Below are 20,216 nucleotides of genomic sequence, written 5' to 3' on the forward strand. Positions count from 1 at the left end.
TGCAGAAAGTATCTGGTTTCGAACTGGAGATTTTCATTATCAGTTCTCTGCATTGCCCTTTGGCTTATCTACTGCCCAGAGTATTCACAAAGGTTCTGGCTCCAGTGATAGCTTACTTCAGGCTTCAAGGCATTCAAATTTATCCTTACTTGGGCGACTGCCTGATTCTGGCTCAAGAAAAAGAACACCTTCTACAGCATCTGGAATATGTCATAGCAGTGCTAAGATGCCTAGGGTATTCTGTGAACGAAATAAAGTCCAGTCTATTACCCTCTCAAGACATGTGCTTTCTGGGTGTGAGACTGAATACAGCAGCCCAGATGGCCTTTTTAACCCCGGACAAACAACAGAGTCTGTCACTTTACTTCCATCATCTATCTCATCAGTCCGTGCTGACTGCAAGGACAGTCCTTCAAGCATTAGGGTTCATGGCATCTTGTATTCTGGTGCTTCCCAATGCCAAACTGCATATGAGGAAGCTGCAATGGTATCTCAAAATGTATGGACACAGCACTGCCAAGATTTGGACACTGTCATTCAAATAATACCTTGCCTTCAAAAGGAATTCTTGTGGTGGGCTCAGGAATGTCACCTAAACAAGGGACTCTCTGTGACCCGGCCAGAGGCGAGTCAGATTTTAACGACAGATGCCTCGGACACTGCTTGGGAGCTCATCTAAATGGAAAGTGGATACAAGACAAGTGGCCTGCCAGACTACAGCATCTACATATCAACATGAAGGAGATGTTAGCAGTCCAGTTTGCATTGATGGCGTTCAAGGAGTTACTTCTTCCAGGGCAGGTGTTGATTCTGACAGACAACACAACTGTCATGTGGTACATCAACAAGCAAGGGGAACACATTCTTATCCTCTATGCAGGCAAGCAATGATTTTATGGGAGACTGCGTTAAGCCTGCAACTGACTCTTCAGGCAAGGTTTCTGCCAGGAGCACAGAACTCCTAGCAGATGTATTAAGCAGACAAATCATGGATCCCCACAGTGGAAACTGGATCTTCATGTATTTCAGAAATTGACAGTGTCATGGGGAACTCCAGACATAGATCTGTTCGCTTCTCCACTAAACCACCAGCTGCCAAAGTATTGCACAAAGGGGTTTCATCACACAGCTTGGAAAGTGGATGCTCTGTCTTTCAGTTGGAAAAACCTTCATGTCTATGCTTTTCCACCTCTACCTCTTCTTCCAAAGGTATTACTAAAGGTCAGACAGGACAGGCCAAGGATGATTTTGATAGCTCCAGATTGGCCTCGCAACACTGGTACCCACTTCTAAGGAGTCTTGTAAAGAAGCCTCCATGGCCTTTACCTCTGATTCCTCATTTGTTATCTCAGAAGGACGGTCATCTGCTCAATGTCAAGCTTCAATCTCTCCATCTCACAGCTTGGCATATTCTGTGTTGAAACATGGAAGGTCTCAGCTTCCTCAACAAGTTTTAAATGTGATTATGGAAGCTAGAAGGCCTAGTACTAGGAGAGTGTACGAAAAATGGAAGAGATTTTTATTTTGGTGTACAGCAAAGAATTTGGAGATTTCAGAGCCTAATTTGAGTGTGGCTCTTCAATATCTTACTGAGTTATTGGACAAGGGTTTGTCTTTCTCTTCCATAAAGATTCATGCTGCAGCAATTTCAGCTCACTATGATTGTGAACCACCTTTGTTTCGCATCCTTTGTTCAAGCAGTTTCTTAGAGGGGCAAAGAATATAAGACCCCCGTAGAGCTCCTACTCCTGCTTGGGATCTCAATTTTGTGTTGGAAAAACTTACTCTACAACCTTTTGAGCGCAGCTACTGCTGAATTGAAATATTTGTCATGGAAGGCGGCTTTTCTGTTGGCGATTACTTCTGCAAGAAGGGTGTCTGAGTTGCAGGCCCTTATGGCAGTAGAGCCCTTTGATTTTCCATAAGGACAGGGTATCATTACGCACTAATCCTTCCTTTATGCCTAAGGTGGTTTCTAGTGTGGCTTTAAACCAAACTATTCATTTGCCTACGTTTTTGCAGATCCTCAAAATAAAGGGGAAAAGATTTTGCACACTTTAGATGTACACAGGCAATTGCGTTATTATTTGAGCAGGACTAAAGATTTTAGGCAGTCTCAGCAGTTACTTGTTTCTTTTGCTTTAAGTTCACAGGGCAAACCTGTGTCAAAACAAACTATTTCTAGGTGGATTGGCTTTTGCATTGCATTTTGTTATTCCCATCATGGCAAAGAGGTTCCAGCTGGGATTAGGCCTCATTCCACTAGGGCTACTGCCACTTCAACAGCATTTCTAAGGGGTGGCAACTAAGGATATTCTGGAAGCAGCTACTTGGAGTTCAGTGCATACTTTCTCTAGGCATTATCACCTGCCTATATACTCTAAGTCTAGAGCTGGTTTTGCCACAGCTGTTTTACAAGGCATGTTGTCAGCTCCTGCTACTTTATAATTTGCCAGCCTCCCTTACCTCTGCTTTGGGATTCTACCCAATAGTCAGGACTGCAGCAAGGGAAGGAAGAACATAGTACAGTTTTGTACCTACCATAAATGTAGATGTTCGAGGATTCCCTTGCTGCAGTCCAACCCTCCCTCCTTCCCCTCTGTGTTTCAGGGTGGTTGTGTAGGTGCCTTTACATGCTTATATTTTTTGTATATATATTACTGTATATATTGTGCATGTTTATTGGTGCAGGTTGTTTTTGGGACTTGTCTTTTTGGGTCTTCTGACATCTGGGGCAAGAAAAGACTGAGGAAATGACGTCGGTCATGCGCATTAGTACCCTGACGTACTGGCGTCAGTCTAAGGCGCCATGACCCGGCCTTATACTCTGGTATTCGGGCCGACTGGGACGCGGACTATACCCAATAGTCAGGACTGCAGCAAGGGAATCCTCGAACATCTACATTTATGGTAGGTACAAAACTGTACTTTCTTTGTTACAAAGTGCCTAAAAGTGCAGTATTAATACCAGAAAGTATTTTATTGTTCAATGCTTTATTTTAATTTAAGGTATTTTTATGTTTTTGTGTAAAGTATTTGTTCAGTCATTCCAGTTCTGTCTGTTTAAAAGCAAAGCTGTTAGTTATTTTTTATAAATGTGTTAAACCTGGTATGGCCAAGATGGGCAACTTTACATGTTTCATGGATATGGCCATGGTATTGCCATGGAGAAACAAGATTATTTAACAAGGGTTTCCCTCACCCAAAGAATATAATTCCTATATATTTTAAATGGAGCTGTGTTCTATTCCTTTGACAAGCCACTTAAAGCCTACACTGATATGAGAGCATTTTGAGTGTGAGCGAAATGACGGGAAGTACCAGGCAGATAAATTGGGTGTTTATCATACAGCAACCTGTCCTGCTTATAGAATGGGTGTTTGCCACCTTATGTGTATACACAAGACTTCTGCCTAGTGGGTTGGAGGGGCTTTATGGGATTAAAACATAATTTCTTAGGTACCTAGAGAAACTTGCAGCAGATGTATTTTGATTTTACATTGAATACCTCTTGTATTTGGGTGGAATGCTTCTAGTACAACTGGTAAAATTTGAAGTTTCCATACTCGAGCATGCATATGCCCTTTTGACCCATGCATTGGTATACTTGCACCAGGACTGAATGGTGCCATCCCAGATATTCCCCAGATGTTTATCGTATTATTGTTTGCTGTAGCGGTGCTAACACTTGGGACTTCTGCCGCAGAAAGCCCAATATCCGGCTCATCTTCTAGAATTTTGTACCCCCCCCCCCCCCCCGTAGGCTTGGTAGATACCCTTCTGTCTTGACATCACCATGTCTGTTGTACAAGACAGACATCTGCCCACACCATATTTAGTTAATTTCTTGTCATAGTAAATGAACAGATCAACAAGAGTTACTAAAGCATTGTCAGTCCATTGGTTTGGCCTTGCGTCCAGAATATAGATAAGTACCCATTGTGAAAACACAAGTTATGTCTTATTTTCCTGCATGTTTAAAAGCTCAGAATGTAAAGGTCATAGTTATAAGAAGCAGGTACATTGCAAAAACGTCATAATCAGTGTGTGTTTTACTTGAAGACAGAACAAGAAGTCACCTCCTGTCGGCAATATGCTAAGTTCAACCAGAAGCCTGTCAAGCAGAGAGAAAGTGAGAGAAACAGAAAAGGCTGGACACGTTATCCAAGACCTGTATAACTTCAACCAGGATGTCCATGGGTGTCCTGTAAAGTGCCCTGGAGATAAGAAATCCTAGGAGGCTGACAACATATCTTTGGAGTCCTGTGGCTCAAGGGATCGGGTCATGTGAGGTGTTTTTGCAGCCCTCACTCAATGTTGTTGGACTGAGGCATCTGGTGATGACCTTCAGGAGGTTACCAACTCAGATAGCAGCACATCCTGCTCAGCCAAAAACGTACATTATTTGTTGGTCCAGACACCTCTGTGCTGTCCTCTGGCTCTTACTCCTGTTTTTTGATAACCAAGGTGAGAATGATATTGGAGAAACAAGATTATTTAACAAGGGTTTCCCTCACCGAAAGAATATAATTCCTATATATATTAAATGGAGCTGTGTTCTTGTCGTTTGACAAGCCACTTAAAGCCTACACTGATATGAGGGCATTTTGAGTGTGAGCGAAATGACGGGAAGTACCAGGCAGATAAATTGGATGTTCATCATACAGCAACCTGTCCTGCTTATAGAATGGGTGTTTGCCACCTGATGTGTATACACTAGACTTTTGATTAGCGGGTTGGAGGGACTTTATGAGATTAAAACATAATTTCTTAGGTACCTAGAGAAATTTTCGGAAGAGGTATTTTGATTTTGCATTGAATACCTCTTGTATTTGGGTGGAATGCTTCTAGTACAACTGGTAAAATTTGAAGTTTCCATACTCGAGGCATGCATATGCCCTTTTGGCCCATGCATCGGTATACCTGCACCAGGGCCGAATGGTGCCACCCCAGATATTCCCCAGATGTTTAATGTATTGTTCTTTGCTCTAGTGGTGCTACCACTTGGGACTTCTGCCGCAGAAAGCCCAATATCTGGCTCAGCATCTAGAACTTTGTACCCTTCCCCCCCTGTAGGCTTGGCAGATACCCTTCTGTCTTGACATCACCATGTCTGTTGTATAAGACAACTTGGGACTTCTGCCGCAGAAAGCCCGATATCTGGCTCAACGTCTAGAACTTTCTATCCTTCCCCCCTGTAGGCTTGGCAGATACCCTTCTGTCTTGACATCACCATGTCTGTTTTAGAAGACAGACATCCACCCACACCATATTTAGGTAATTTCTTGTCCTAGCACATGAGCAGATCAACATGAGTTACTAAAGCATTGTCAGTCCATTGGTTTGGCCTTGCGTCCAGAGTATAGATAAGTACCCATTGTGAAAATGCAAGTTATATCTTATTTTCCTGCATGTTTAAAAGCTCAGAATGTAAAGGTAATAGTTATAAGAAGTAGGTACGTTGCAATAACGTCATAAACAGTGTGTCTTTTGCTTGAAAACAGAGCAAGAAGTCACCTCCTGTCCGCACTGTGCCAAGTTCAACCAGAAGCCTGTCAAGCAGAGAGAAACTGAGAGAAACAGAAAAAGCTGCACACCTTATCCAGGACCTGTAGGCTTCAACCAAGATGTCCATGGATGTCCTGTAAAGTGCCCTGGAGATATGAGGAATCCTAGGAGGCTGACAACATATCTTTGGTGTCCTGTGGCTCAAGGGATCAGGTCACGTGAGGTGTTTTTGCAGCCCTCACTCGGTGTTGCTGTACTGAGGCTTCTGGTGATGACCTTCAGGAGGTTGCTACCAACTCAGATGGCAGCACATCCTGCTCAGCCAAAAATGTACATTATTTGTTGGTCCAGACACCTCTGTGCTATCCTTTGGCTCTTACTGGTGTTTTTTGATAACCAAGGTGAGAATATTTCTTTGGTCCTTGCCAACCTGTGATGGGAGACCTCTAGGGTAGTCACCATCCAAAAACAAGACCAAGACATCTGAGGCACAGATGTTTGCCTTAGTGCATCAGCAAGACCTGATGAGACTAGTGAGGACTTTGTGGTATTCCTTAAGAGCCTACAGCTATCCTCTGATTAAGCATCAGTATCACTGTTCTTACTCATAAAAGCAAAAGGTACTCCCTGTCCCCCCCCCCCAAAAAAAAAAAAGAATCAGATTTCTCAGACTCAGATGCAGATGAGCTGACCTTTGCAGACCAAATGTTTTCTCCCTTTGATTGTGAGTCCGGCACTGAGTATACCTTATCCTACTCTTCCCCCTCAGTGGATTTCTCATTTGTCAGTAGAATAAAGGATAACGTTAAGTGGTGGTCTGAGGATGCCCATTAAAGGTGCTGGGAAACTTCTGTGCTTTCCAAGGCTGCACACCTTTGCTGTTACCCCAGTGACTGATGCTTTGGCAGTAGCATTTAACTGCATCTGGCCTGCTGCTCACAGGAAGCCAGTTCACTTTTACAGGGTCCTAGAGTCCTGGAATTCCTTTATAAGAACTCTACTGCTGATCCAGCTGTGGCGCTCATGGTTTCTAGCAAGGGGTCTGCCAGAGCCACAACTACAAGTTTCATTTTCTAATAATTGGAAGAGTAAGATACCTGACCACTTTGTGAGGAAAGTCTAGACCTCTGCTACCCTAGCCTTTAGGGCAATCAGTTGCCACACTGATATGTACCAGAGGACTCTCCTGTCCAAACTGAAGGACAAAACTGAGGAGATAGAGTACATCCTTGTATATCTTGTACAAGTTGACCATGGAGGCATGGTACCTGGCATGGAAGTCAGGCATGGCCCTCAGAGCACCTTACAACCCATCTCAGGAAAGCATCCTGGTGTTTACTTAAGCAGAATGGAGGCAGACCTTCAGGAATGGATGCTGGATGAAAATGCATGTCTAGATTTGGTTCACTGATGACATGCACCAGAAGTACACATTTTTGTTTTGGCAGAAAATGTACAGCTCCAATAATCTTGCAACAAGACACCACCTCCTGCAGGGATGGGGGCAGTAGGTGCCTTCTCAAACTTGGCCTGCCTATTTATGCACGTCTTTCCCTCCAATTCCTCCTCTTTGCTGGGTAATGCAAAAGATAAAGGAGGACTACTCATAGTTGCTTTTTGCAAGAGGCAGCACTGGTTCTCCCTCCTACTGAGACAGATAAGGAAAGAGCCAGTACTGCTGTCTTGTAGTGTAAACCTCTTAATACAAAATAAGGGGTCACTTGTACGCCCTGTACTGAAGACGCAGCTTAAATGATCTAATTCTCATTCCCTTAGTAAACATGTTTTTGGAGGACGTGCTTTGTAACTTAAGGGAGGCTAGGAAACGAAATACAAGGACATCATATCTAGCAAAATGGAAACTATTCTCTCATTAGTGCCAGATGAGGGGTCTAGAGCAGAGTCAGACTTCAGTGTGTACGATCTTCAAGAATCTGTCAGACCATTACAGTTCAGCTTATGCTTTAGTGAAAATGCATGCATCTGCTATTTTAGCCTGCATGCCTCGGGAGCCGCCTCATTATTCTTTGTTACCAGTAAAGTAATTCTCGAAGAGGATCTGCATTTCAGGTCACACAGTAAGGAACCTTCTCTACCACTGGACCTCTACTGTGTCCTACAGAATTTAATTTGCCACCCTTTGAGCCAGCTATTGTACCCTTCAAGTACCCAGCTTTGAAAACTGTTTATACTATTACTTCTGCTAGAATTAATTCAGAAATGCAGGCCATCATGTGCAAATATACCTTTCTGATATTCCAGAAGGCATTAATCCTAGCATGGTGACAAAATTGCCCCTAAGTCAGGCTGCTTGGTTGTCTAAGCACATTCGAGGTATGAACAATTCTTTCCCTTATGTTCTGTGGGGTAGAATTAAATAAAGAGGATTGGGATTTGCATCTCCTCCTGTTACTTCTTCCATGGCAAGACTTGTACTAGGGAATGTCAGGGCCCACTGTACTAGAGCCACACCAGCACTTCTACTTTCCTTAGGAGGTTGAGACCCAGGTCATTTTGGAAACAGCTGTATAGTCATCTGTCCTCATCGTTTCCAAGTATTGTAACCTGGACATTACTTCTAAAGCCAGGGAATGATTTGCCATGAACATCTTGCAGGGACATAGTACTAACAGCTTAGGGCTGATCCACTGGTCCAAAAAGTATGGGAATCTTTCCCAGTGTTTCCACTATTGCAGTAGTGAGCTGTGCAATGAACATAGTACAGTTGTGCTAGGAACTTACCTTGCAGTCAGTAGCATTTCCCACCCACACCTAGTCTTCCTTTCATGTGGGTACCCAATTGCCTTTTTTCTTACTTTCCCTGTCTGTTGACCCCATCCCTTTCCTGGCTAACCTACAACTTAGGTAACTTTATGAGATGTTCGACTTAAGCTGCTACACTGGGGGACACATTCCACCTTGGTGGGTATTGCTCTGGTCTACGACCATTGAAGGCTGGCAGGTTAAGAAAGATGTAAAAATAGTTTAGGCAAACATCCCTGTAATACCACAGGTATGCTTATTCCCAGGTGGGAATGTGCATGTCCAGCCTAGATGGGAACTGTGCAAAGCTGTGGACACTGGGGTGGATGAGGAAGCTTCTGTAACAGAAATTGTGTGTGACCTTATTTCTGCAAATTACTGCTGCCTCCTAAGTACCATCATTCTGTTGTGCCTTTTTGGAGGCATTAGTTGGCCTAAATGTCATCTTCCCCAGAGGTTAGGTGCTTTTTAATGAAACCTGCCAGAAAACCAGTATTTTTTTTTAACTTTATTCATGGTATTACTGCTTCACATACATTACTTATTATGAACAGAGAAAAATCTCAATAGCATGTTCTGTTGCATACATAATTACACATAACGTTTCATCAGAATTCTCTTTCCCCTACATACAGCATATTCGTATACTTTTTATTTCCACAAACCTACTTACTTATAATCAAGTACTAGAACATTATTTTCTATACAATATTCCCAAATGCACAGCTTTTATGAAATTTACTTATGTCTTGAATGTATGTCATCTGTATAACTTTTATTTCCTTTACTAAATCTAGTACTTTTATTTAGTGCTGGTTGAAAAGGCTCTTCCCACTCATAAGAATATTCACCTTTGCTTAACTTTCTCCATTGTTGTAGAGGGGGAGGCAGCCGAACACCAAATAAGACATTCCAGATACCACACCACGTTATTCTGTGCCTCCTCTCCTCAGTTCACATCAAGGTCTTCTTAAAATATTTCTTTATTCATTTCCATGCTCTTCTTCATTCCTCCCATATTGACTAAGATTATCTGAGAAAGGACATGACAGTTTTTTTTTCTTGTGGTGATCCATAATTGCCTGGTTCTGAATACTTTTGAACACTGAGCATTTTAGTGTGCGTACCACTCTTAGAAACTTGGAATCAGTGAGTGTGGCAAGATGATCAACTCCACCTGAAAACTTGGCTGCCAGATTTCAGTGTGGAAATCACAGTGTTAGATATTTCTGGAAAGCCTTTGACTCAAAGTAGAAAAAGTTTTTCCACCAAGGTTGAGAAGTAATTGCCTTCTCCCTCTGCCTATAAATGTACAAGCTTGCCTGCCCCATCTCTAGGAGTTTTTTTTTTTTTTTTCGATTTAGGTCTCATCATGCAGTTAGGTATGTTTCTGAAATGTCAGTGAATGAGCCTAGTGGAAGGCAAGTCATTAAAATAAAGACTGACAAAAGTTTCTGAAGGGGGTATCTGTCATCTCTGCCATCTATTGAAGAAGCCATCTCCCCATTGATGCTTGGATGTAATAATAAGCATACTTTCACATCTACTGTTTAGTTCAGTTGGTTTGGTGACCCATTTTTGAGTCCTAGAAGTCACTGATTCTGGGCGGGCATCACATTACCTCACCAATTTTCTAAGCTCCAGGCTATATACAGAGAGCCTTGCCTTGTCTTCCCTAAGGGTCCAGGTCTCACTCGAGGTGAATCCCCCCCCCCCCTCCCCAATTGGTGTCTGAGATGTCACTTGCCCAATTCATCTGTTTCTCTCTCAAATTTCTATTCGTGAGTGGAAAACAAGGAAGAATGTTTTCCTTACATTTGTTTTCTGCTTGTTACATTTTGGTTTCCATAGGTCCATAAGCGTAGGGATACTGATAAGACGTCTATTTCCTTTGTGGCAGGGATCATGTTGCATTTGGCAAATGACCACTATCCAGATGGGTTGCTGTTTCTTTCTCACCAGAAGAGGTAGTATGTGCTTAGCCATTATAGTGACAGGGTATTTTATCAGGGCTTAGCATCTGGTGCATGTTTTAAGAATGTTACTGCTTCCAGACATTTATTCTTTATTAGCCATCTAGCCTTCATTGCACACTGTTATTGGTGTTATAGACTAGACTTCCATGCAAGACGTAGTGTCCTTTAGGATGGTTGACCTTTAATGCATAATGCTGCAAAGCCCTCCGGCCTTTCAGCCTTTTTACAACACTGTTTACTAAGCCACCTAAGTATTCTTGACTGCAAAGAAACAAGAAATGGGAAACGTGAGTAGTTACCATATCAGTTGACATTTGAGACTGTATGTATTATTACTATATCCCCTCATTTTGCCCTTTGCTTGGAATATACATGTTGCTGCATTGTAGCTGTAACAACACCTGTATTATTTATTTTTACAGTTTCCAACCTCCTATTCAATTAGGGTTTAAGAAACTGCATTCATAGTGGCATGAGCACCCTTTAACCCCATTGCAGAGATATCATGCATGGGCCAGTGGCTGGTGTGTGGATCTTGAATATGGAAGCTCATGAGCTTAAGAAACCTATATGAAAAGGCACAAGAAAGGTTAATCAAAATCTTAAGCCTATATGCATACATACATACATATATATATATATATATATATATATGTGTGTGTGTGTGTATATATCTATATATATATATATATATATATATATATATATATATATATATATATATATAAATAAATAAAACTTCCAACTTTAAAAACATATATGCCTTTTATTAAAACAAAAAAATGAACACCATGAGCTACATTCAGATAGTCTAAACACTTTCTCAGGGGACTTCATCAGACAATGTGATCTAAAAATTGCTCAGTATAAAATTGATCAACTAACCGCAATTACTCAATGAACTAAAGCAAGTAATGAATCCATTAATGCACCACTCCTCCCTCTCCTAAGGAAAACTTTAAAAATGTCCATATTAATGACATGCTTCTGGCATGCTGTTATTCTAACCTGCCATTAATATTCCCTGCAATCTAATATTTCCACTGTGGTTTCTTTCCAGTAAGAAGAAAAATCACGTTCCAACATAGCACATTTAAATTTAAAATTTGTGCAGTAAGTGCAATGTTTCTATAAAACATTCAAAGCATTCCCTGGTCTAAAATCAAACAAATTCTAAGAAATGCGTTGGGACAAACTTCTAGGAAGTCCTCCAGTGTAAAATGCTGCATAGGTAATTCAGCAAACTGCATAAATCAAACTCCTCGAATTGCAAGTAAAAATACCAAGAATCTTAAAATCTGCCCCTCCTTGAACTTCACATCATGTCAATTTGTTTCTGTGATTAAGTACCCCGAGTAGAGAAGAATGCACTTTATACTATGTAGAAGTACTTCATGTTCATATTTTTGAAAAAGGCATAAATTTTATATCACAGTTTTTTGTATTGGATTTAATGACCAATAATTTGAGACTGTCTGTAGTGAGTATTGTCATGTAAATGTCATCTTAATAGTGATATAGCTCCTAAAATACATAGCATCTGAGCTTGGTCATGGTTGTAGACAGAGGTGTAGTCATCCATTCTGTCAGACAGTGCTGCTCTTTCCTTTTAAACCGCGACTAACAGCTTGCAACATTTATAGCAAGCGTTATGCCACATACAGAGCACTTAAGTGCTTCAGTTCTGAGTGCAGGTGCCATACCAGCATTCATTTCTGAATGCCTGTAATGCATTGAAAACTGATTGGCATTAGGTTATCCTACCCCAACCTTGTGTTTCTGATGCGGCTATCCCCATCACCACCCCCTAGCTATGTCTTTGGTTGTAGTTGTCTTCGTAGCTTCAGCTGTACCAGACATTACCAAGGCATTTTATTTCCCACGCCAGGGCACTTTACGCAGTCTCTTACGTTGTGTGATTCTGAAACACTACTTGTTATGAACAGTTCCTTCATGTTAATTTATAGTTAAATTCTTCAGTCTTGCACATTCTTCAGTAGCCTTCTACACGGTGTGCTTTACTGATTACTGACAGTTAATTTTTTGCTTTATACACTGGCATACTATAGAGTATTAGTTGCCATTAAGCCTTGTTGACTTGGAGGTGCTGAAGTGGTCCTTCATAAAGTATCACTCATTTTGCTTTTTTTATTTTTATTTATTTTGACTTTGTAAGTAAGATTGCTTTCAGTCCTATTTCATTGTCCAGCTGGATCCACGTCAAATTTTATTTCTTTGTGCATTTGTGATGTATTTGGATTACCTTTTAAATGACTACATGAAAGAATGTTAATATTTGAAAAAACTGGATGCTTTGAAGTTCACTGCTCCTTTCATTGGCTTTATATAATTATTATCAAGGCTGCCAATAGCCATGGTTTAAAACTAGGAGGCGTTATGGAGAGTCTTATACTTAAATGAAGCCAAGATGGACTTTAATGGCTGTACAATCATTTGATAAAGGAAATATGCACCTTAAACATTTGAAGTCTATTCCCTTACCACATCTCCTTGTAAGTCTGTTTTATGGGAGTGTTCCATACTTTTCTGTATATGCATTACATTAAGTCCTCAGTTGCCATATCTGCTGCTAAATTTAATTTACTTGTAGAAGTTCATGGTGAAATGTTAATGTAAAGCTATAAATGCAGTAGATTGATTCCTATACATTCCTCAGTTCCTCATTAAAGAAGACAAAACAGGGCCAAACCTAGGTTTTAATTTTTGTCTATATGAATTCATTCATTTCCAACTCATTAAAAAGGACCAAAATGAAGTGCCTGGACAAAAAGAGGAGAGCACTCCTTATCCTCAAATTCTGTATAGTAATTTATCTAGGGGATAAGTATTCAGTTTTTTCAAAGAATGGTTAAGGGTATGTGGACTTCAGTACCCTTTCTCATTATTTTATCCACAGTGGCTTGGCCTTTATAGTAATATGCATCTGTATTATAAATGTAAAATACAGTAATTTGTACTTTTTGTGAAATTGTATTTTTAAAGTATGCTTAAATGAAGGACTCAATCTGTACATATTTAAAATTACAGTACTACACACAGTCATGGTGTTCAGTGTGTTTATTGGGTTAGTAAGTTACATGTGTTGAGGGAGTTCACACTGGTGCACTCAATCAGTTTTCTTGTTATTTGGACAACATTTGCTAAACACAGCTGGTCTCTTGTGGAGGTGACCAGTTTTAAGACTTTGAATTATAGAGCTACATACAGATGGCACCACGTGTATATAATTTATTAACTGTTACAATTTGAGAAAAAAAGAAAAAAAAAACATTATTGTGCCTGTGCTCACTTTAAATAGTATTATTTTATAATTTTGTTGCATCCGAAGTAGCATAGTCAGAGCAGCCATTCAGATGTGATTTTCTTGCCCGGTAAAGGTTTTATTTTTTCCTGCAGTGTTTTGTCTTTTTTTTTACAATGGCACATTATTTTGCTTTTCCTTTTCCATATCCCATTACAATCGACTTAAAACGGTATGAGTTTTGACTCTCTGGGACTTTCTGTAGATGTTTGGGATTTTCTCTTCTGCTGTCTATTGTATGACTGTATTTTCTTTCTTATCCCTGTCCTAATGGATGTGCGAGCCTTCTGTCAGTGAATGCCGTGGCGAATGGGCTGCCGGCAGGCATACAGTGTTGTGTTGTGCAGTGGACTAAGAGAATGTGTCTGATCAACCTTCCTGCCAGCTGCACAGTTTAGATCTTGATCCTTTCATTTGCTGTGGAGAAATTCACGTATTGAATTCCTAAGAGGTTCAAGACTTCCAAGTGTCCCTTTGCCCATCAGATTGTGAGCCAGGATCTGTACCAGCATTGACTCAATTGAATTGATTACAAACATGAAATTAAGCTCGTAATCTAAGTGCTGGCAATTTAACTTTACTACTTAGACACTGAGGACAGGAAGAAATTAGAAGCTTGCTTGATATTTGACTTAATTCAGTGTAGTGATGGTTGAGGTTGCCCAGCATAATGATCATCTGAATGATCCCTCATTTGATCTATGGCTTGTACCAGTGTATTCATTGAAAGTAAAGTAGCTGAAGGTTAGACACTGGTCATACTGCCATCTTGGCAAGTCCACTCTTGTTTTCTGCCTCCTTGGCTAACAAGAGGTAAGGCTTATATTTCTTATCTGCCAAGGATGTCGGGTATACGAGATGTGTTCTTGCCTCTTGCAGCCACCTTTTGGGTGGGGGGTATCCTTGGGTGTATATACATACTTGACTTGCAGCTGTAGAATGATCCTTCAAACCTCCCAACAAGGGCTTCATTTTATCACTAAGAAACAGAACACTTTATGATCCAGTGCTGTCTGTTTACATCTGATTCCACTGAAGGTTATCTGGTCTGATCACATCAGACTTCGGCATGGATCTTGAAGCTTTTTTGTTCCATGGCTATGACTCCTCTCCTACCCATAAGTCCCTGGTCTCCACTCTACTGCCACAGATCTTGTTTGCCACGAGAAGTGTTGCATCCGAGGGCTCCTTTATTTTGTGTCCTTTGTGGTACTTTTCCTCCAACTCCTCTTTACCGAGAGAGTTGTACTCTCCCAGGTTTATTATAAAGCTGTGTTTAAAAATTTTCTTGGGTAGCTTAGGTGTGTTTTTTTCTGGTGAGCAAGTCTGTTTAGCAAATAGATTTTTGTAGGTCATAATGAGTATTTTATAGAAGTGTTTAGAATTATTCACCTTAGCATAGTTGTATTTAGTATGTAATTGGTCACATAGATAAGTTTAGTCAACTTAATAATCTGTGAGTGTGTGCATGTGTTTTTGTACCTTTTTCTTCATGGCTGATTGTCAAAGATTTAAAAATTGCACAGTGTGGGGGAATAAGCTGACCCCCCCCCCCAGGACCCACACTCCCTCTGTGTATATTGTTTAGGGACAGCTCATTTGGATGCTGCTTGTCAAGCCTACATTTCCTTCACTGTTCATACCTTACAGGCTCGATGCAAAAAAATGATTGCTGAGGGACTCCTTCCTCCCCAGACAGCATCTGCCATATCTACTAATTCTTTATCCACTTCATCTCCCAGAACCAAGGTCAAGAAATCCAGGGAGAAAACATATGCAGAGAAGGATAAAGAAAAACATAACGAGACGTCAGAAAGAAAAAAAAGGGACTCTGAGAAGTCCTGTAAGAGATCTCTTGATTCTTCCTTGTCTTCGGAATCAGATCCAAAGGTACTGAGGCTATCAGAGCAAACATTCTCATGGAAAGTACATCTCTGACTGTGCCTTGGTTCTAGCTGGACCCAGACTTCACTCTTCTATTCTTAAGGAGAAGTGCTACTTCAGACAACCATTGGTGGCATCATCATTACAGTCTTCAAGAAGTTTGAATAGGATGTCATCGAGAATGATGAGAAAATTTCTCAGGACGCAGATACAGCTTGAGGTTTTCATTACCTTATAGTGAATTTTTGAGACCATCAAAATTAAGTAGTAATAATGACGTCTTGTGGGAAGAACTAAAAAAGATGTGTGTACATTTAAGTAGGGGCTATGATCAATGCATATTGGAGAAGGCTTTAAATAGATTGGTGAATGACAATGAAAGGCAGAAAGGTAAAAATTATAATATTTTGTATAATATGAAGAGCTGGGTAACTACAGCAGAGCTAGTAAGAGAGATGGCTAGAAAGGTGCTTGGTGTGACATCTGGAAAGAGGAAGGAGGACAAGGAGACCTGGTGGTGGCATGAAGAAGAACAGGAGAGTATATAATGAAAGAGGTTGGCAAAGAAGAAGTGAGATTGTCCGAGAGATGAAGAAAGTAGACGAGTATAAGGAGATGAGGTACATGGCAAAGAGAGAGGTGGCGAAGGCTAAGGATAAGGCGTATGAAGAGTTGTATGACAGGTTGGACACTAAGGAGGGAAAAAAAGGACCTGTACCGATTTGGCTAGACAGAGGGACCGAGCTAGTAAAGATGTGCAGCAGGTAAGGGTGATAAAGGATAATGAGGGAAATGTACTCACAAGCGAGGAGAGTGTGTTGAGCAGATGGAGAGAGTACTTTGAGGGGCTGATGAATGAAGAGAATGAGAGAGAGAGAAGGTTGGATGATGTGTGGATAGGAATCATGAAGTGCAGTGGATTAGCAAGGAGGAAGTAAGGATAGCTATGAAGAGGATGAAGAAGGGAAAGGCTGTTGGTCCAGATGACATACCTGTGGAAGCATGGAGGTGTTTAGGTGAAATGGCAGTGGAGTTTTTAACTAGATTGTTTAATGAAATCGTGGAAAGTGAGCTGATGCCTGAGGAATGGAGAAAGTGTTTTGATACCGATTTTTAAGAATAAGGGTGATGTGCAGAGCTTTAGTGACTACAGAGGGATTAAATTGATCAGTCACAGCATGAATTATGGGAAAGAGTAGTGGAAGCTAGGTTAATAAGGAATGTGATGATTAATGATCAGCAGTACAGTTTCATGCCAGGAAAAAGCACTACAGATGTGATGTTTGCTGTGAGTGTGTTGATGGAGAAGTATAGGGAAAGTCAAAAGGAGTTGCATTGTGTCTTTGTGGACTTAGAGAAAGTATATGACAGGGTGCCTAGAGAGGAGTTCTGGTATTATATGAGGAAGTCGGGAATGTCGGAGAAGTGTGTAAGAGTGGTACAGGATATGTACAACTGTAGTGTGACAGTGGTGAGGTCTGTGGTGGGAGTGACAGATGCGTTTAAGGTGGAGGTGGGATTACATCAAGGATCAGCTCTGAGCCCTTTCTTATTTGCAATGGTGATGGACAGGTTGACAGATGACTTCAGATAGGAGTCCCCGTGGACTATGATATTTACAGATGACATTGTGATGTGTAGTGAGAGTAGGGAACAGGTGGAGGAAACCCTGGAGAGGTGGAGATATGCTCTAGAGAGCAGAGTAATGAAGTTCAGCAGGACTAAGACAATATATGTGTGTGAATGAGATGGAGGATAGAGGAATGGTGAGGATGCAGGGAGTAGAGGTGGCGAAGGTGGATGAGTTTAAATACTTGGGATCAACAGTTCAGAGTAATGGTGAGCGTGGAAGAGAGGTGAAGAAGAGAGTACAGGCAGGATGGAGTGGGTGGAGAAGAGTGTCATGAGTAATTTGTGACAGACGAGTACCAGTAAGAGTGAAAGGGACAGTCTACAAGAGGGTAGTGAGACCAGCTATGTTATATGGGTTGGAGACAGTGACATTGACAAAAAGGCAGGAGTCAGAGCTTGATGTGACAGAGTTGAAGATGTTAAGATTTGCACTGGGTGTGACGAGGATGGACAGGATTAGGAATAAGTATATTAGATGGTCATCCCATGTTGGAAGGTTTGGAGACAAAGCCAGAGACACAAGATTACATTGGTTTGGACGTGTGCTGAGGAGGGATGCAGAGTATATTGGGAAAAAGATGCTAAGGATGAAGCTGCCTAGTAACAGGAAAAGAGGAAGGCCTAAGATGAGAATTATGGTTGTGTTGAGAGAGGACATGCAGATGGTTGGTGTGACAGAGCAAGATGCAGAGGACAGGAAGAAATGGAAACCGTTGATCTGCTGTGGTGACCCCTAACGGGAGCAGCTGAAAGAAGAAGAAGAATAAAAGTAATAGGCAAGTTTATTTTTTAACAAGATTTGTTTTCTTTAAAGACAATGTAGGCCTATATGGTAATATATCTTTTAACTTTCTATCTTTCAATATGCATTCCCAATAATATTTAACCACCTTAAATATTTTCTCTGTCATAACATTATATATATTGTACTCACCATAACTAAGCATCTGTGTTGTTCATTTTCATTCTTCAACCTCCACTCCCATTCCAATAATCTTCTGGTGTGATCTGTTGGGCTTTTTAATTGGAACTTATAGTTCCGGGTTTGAGCCCCATTCTTTGAGCTATTCTTCTATTTAACTTATTCATGGGGATCTTATGGCAGTAAACTCAGCCTGAGGTATTGAGGATAGCCTAGGGCATTATGGGTAGAGGGAATAGCTGGAGAGTTGGATCCTAAGTCTGAAGTATGTGGCGGAATCAGATCTGAGGATCAGATCTTGTAACCCATTCCTTGAGGAAGAATGAAAATGGACAGCATAGATGCTTAGCTATGGTGAGTACATACCTTTTAATTTTTATTGGCTTATGCAGGTTGGCCAAAGCTGGTTCCTCAGGCCACTCATCTTACCCTGGATCCCTATGGTGTAGCACTTGCAGATACTATTGACTGGAGGTTAGCCACGTCCTCTGAGGCTTTTGAGGTCCCCTCAGTGGGCAAGAGAGTGCCACTTTTGTTGGCCCTGGGAGGTGGAACAAGGAAGTCTTCCCTGTTTAGTCAGAATGTTATGCCCATCCCTGGAGAAGCTGATGATGTTGCCATTAGCAACTCTGTTGGAATCATTTTTCCTGTTAAAAAGAAATATAAAATGAAACATGCATCTACTTCTGCTCAATTTTTTTCTCAACATGAGTAGTTTACTAGATCTGGCTCAAAAGTCTAATTCAGGCTGTTGAGCCTTCTTGTAAGGTAGTTTCTAGTGAAAGAAAAAGGGATTGCTGTTTTTCCTGAAGATATTCAAGATTCTGAATCTGGACAGGAAGAGGAAGAGACTGTTGCAGGATTTGGTCCTCTGATTTCTGATATAGATTCAGAGGAGAGCACATAATCTGATTCTTCCTGTGAGGGTTTCTCTTTCTCTGAGATTATTTCCAGAATATGTCAGTGTTTCCAGAGAGAGAACACTTAAGTTTCTTGTTTCCTCAGAAAATACCGAGAGCTGCTACAAATGGAATTTCCAGAACCTTCTCCCATTCATCAAGTAATGTTAGCAATGGAAGATGCATCTCTGCCTGCAGTTTTCCTGCTGCCCCTAAAAAGGCAGCTAGATTGAATAAAGTTCATCAGTCTTTTATGTTTTTATGCACTCATTCCCAACCTAGTCCAGCAGCTGTAGATTTAGCTAATCCTACCGCTGCTAAACATTTAGTTAATTCCAATCCTACACTATCTGACAAGGATGGGAAGATTATTGCTGTTTTTTTAAAATACCTTTATTGAATTATCACTTATGGCATAGGCAAACTTACAGTTATGTAAAAGAAGACAAGCCATAGTAACTTGTTCATGGTTACAAACATTATAATCCCATATATTCTTTTGTATAATATAATCTATCCAACTTTAAATAAGTTGGGTCAGTTCCATGCCTACCCTTAAATCTCATTCCTCCTCCAAAATATTTTTCTGCATGTATTGTTCCTGATTTTTTTATTTTGTATATGTAATTTACTAATACCATTTTTTGAAGATCCCATTTGCAGTTCTCATATCTCTGTTACAATATTCACTACTTCAAATACTGTTGGTTTACACTTTGATTTCCATTTTCTCGTAATTGCTTTTTTTTAGCAGCCACCAGAATTTGATTTAATAAGGCCTTACTTATGTCTAGGCAATTCATATCCTGTAACCCAGCTTAAAAAATATATTTCTTTAGTTGTATCCATTTGCTTGTTCATCATTTCTTACACAGTACTGTGTAGGGAATTTTTAAAGTCTGCCAACTCATTACATTCCCAGAACATATGTTCCCAGTTACCTGTTCCTTCCCTATCATACCTCCCAACATTTGCCATGTACCTTGGAAAAATTATTCAGAGTCTGAATGGAGTATAAAAATACCTATGCAAAACACATCCAAGCAAAAAATCTTAAATCTCCTCGACTTCGTTACATATTTGGCAGCCTTGCATATGTTCTGCCATTGTTTCTATGTGAATTGTTTATCCAGTCCGCCCAATCTTTTCTGATTCCTCTGACTCATAGCTATCATGGAATATAATATATGCCCTACTAATTATCCCTTTTTAACATTAGCTTCTGTTCTAGCACAGGTCTTTCACTTATTCCAATATTCCTTTGTCTTTGTACCTTGATATCAATCCCTGATAGAAAAAGCAGTCTCTAG

Source organism: Protopterus annectens, chromosome 9.part0, assembly GCF_019279795.1.
Source record: "Protopterus annectens isolate FY-2018-M chromosome 9.part0, PAN1.0, whole genome shotgun sequence".
Lineage (NCBI taxonomy): Eukaryota > Metazoa > Chordata > Ceratodontiformes > Protopteridae > Protopterus > Protopterus annectens.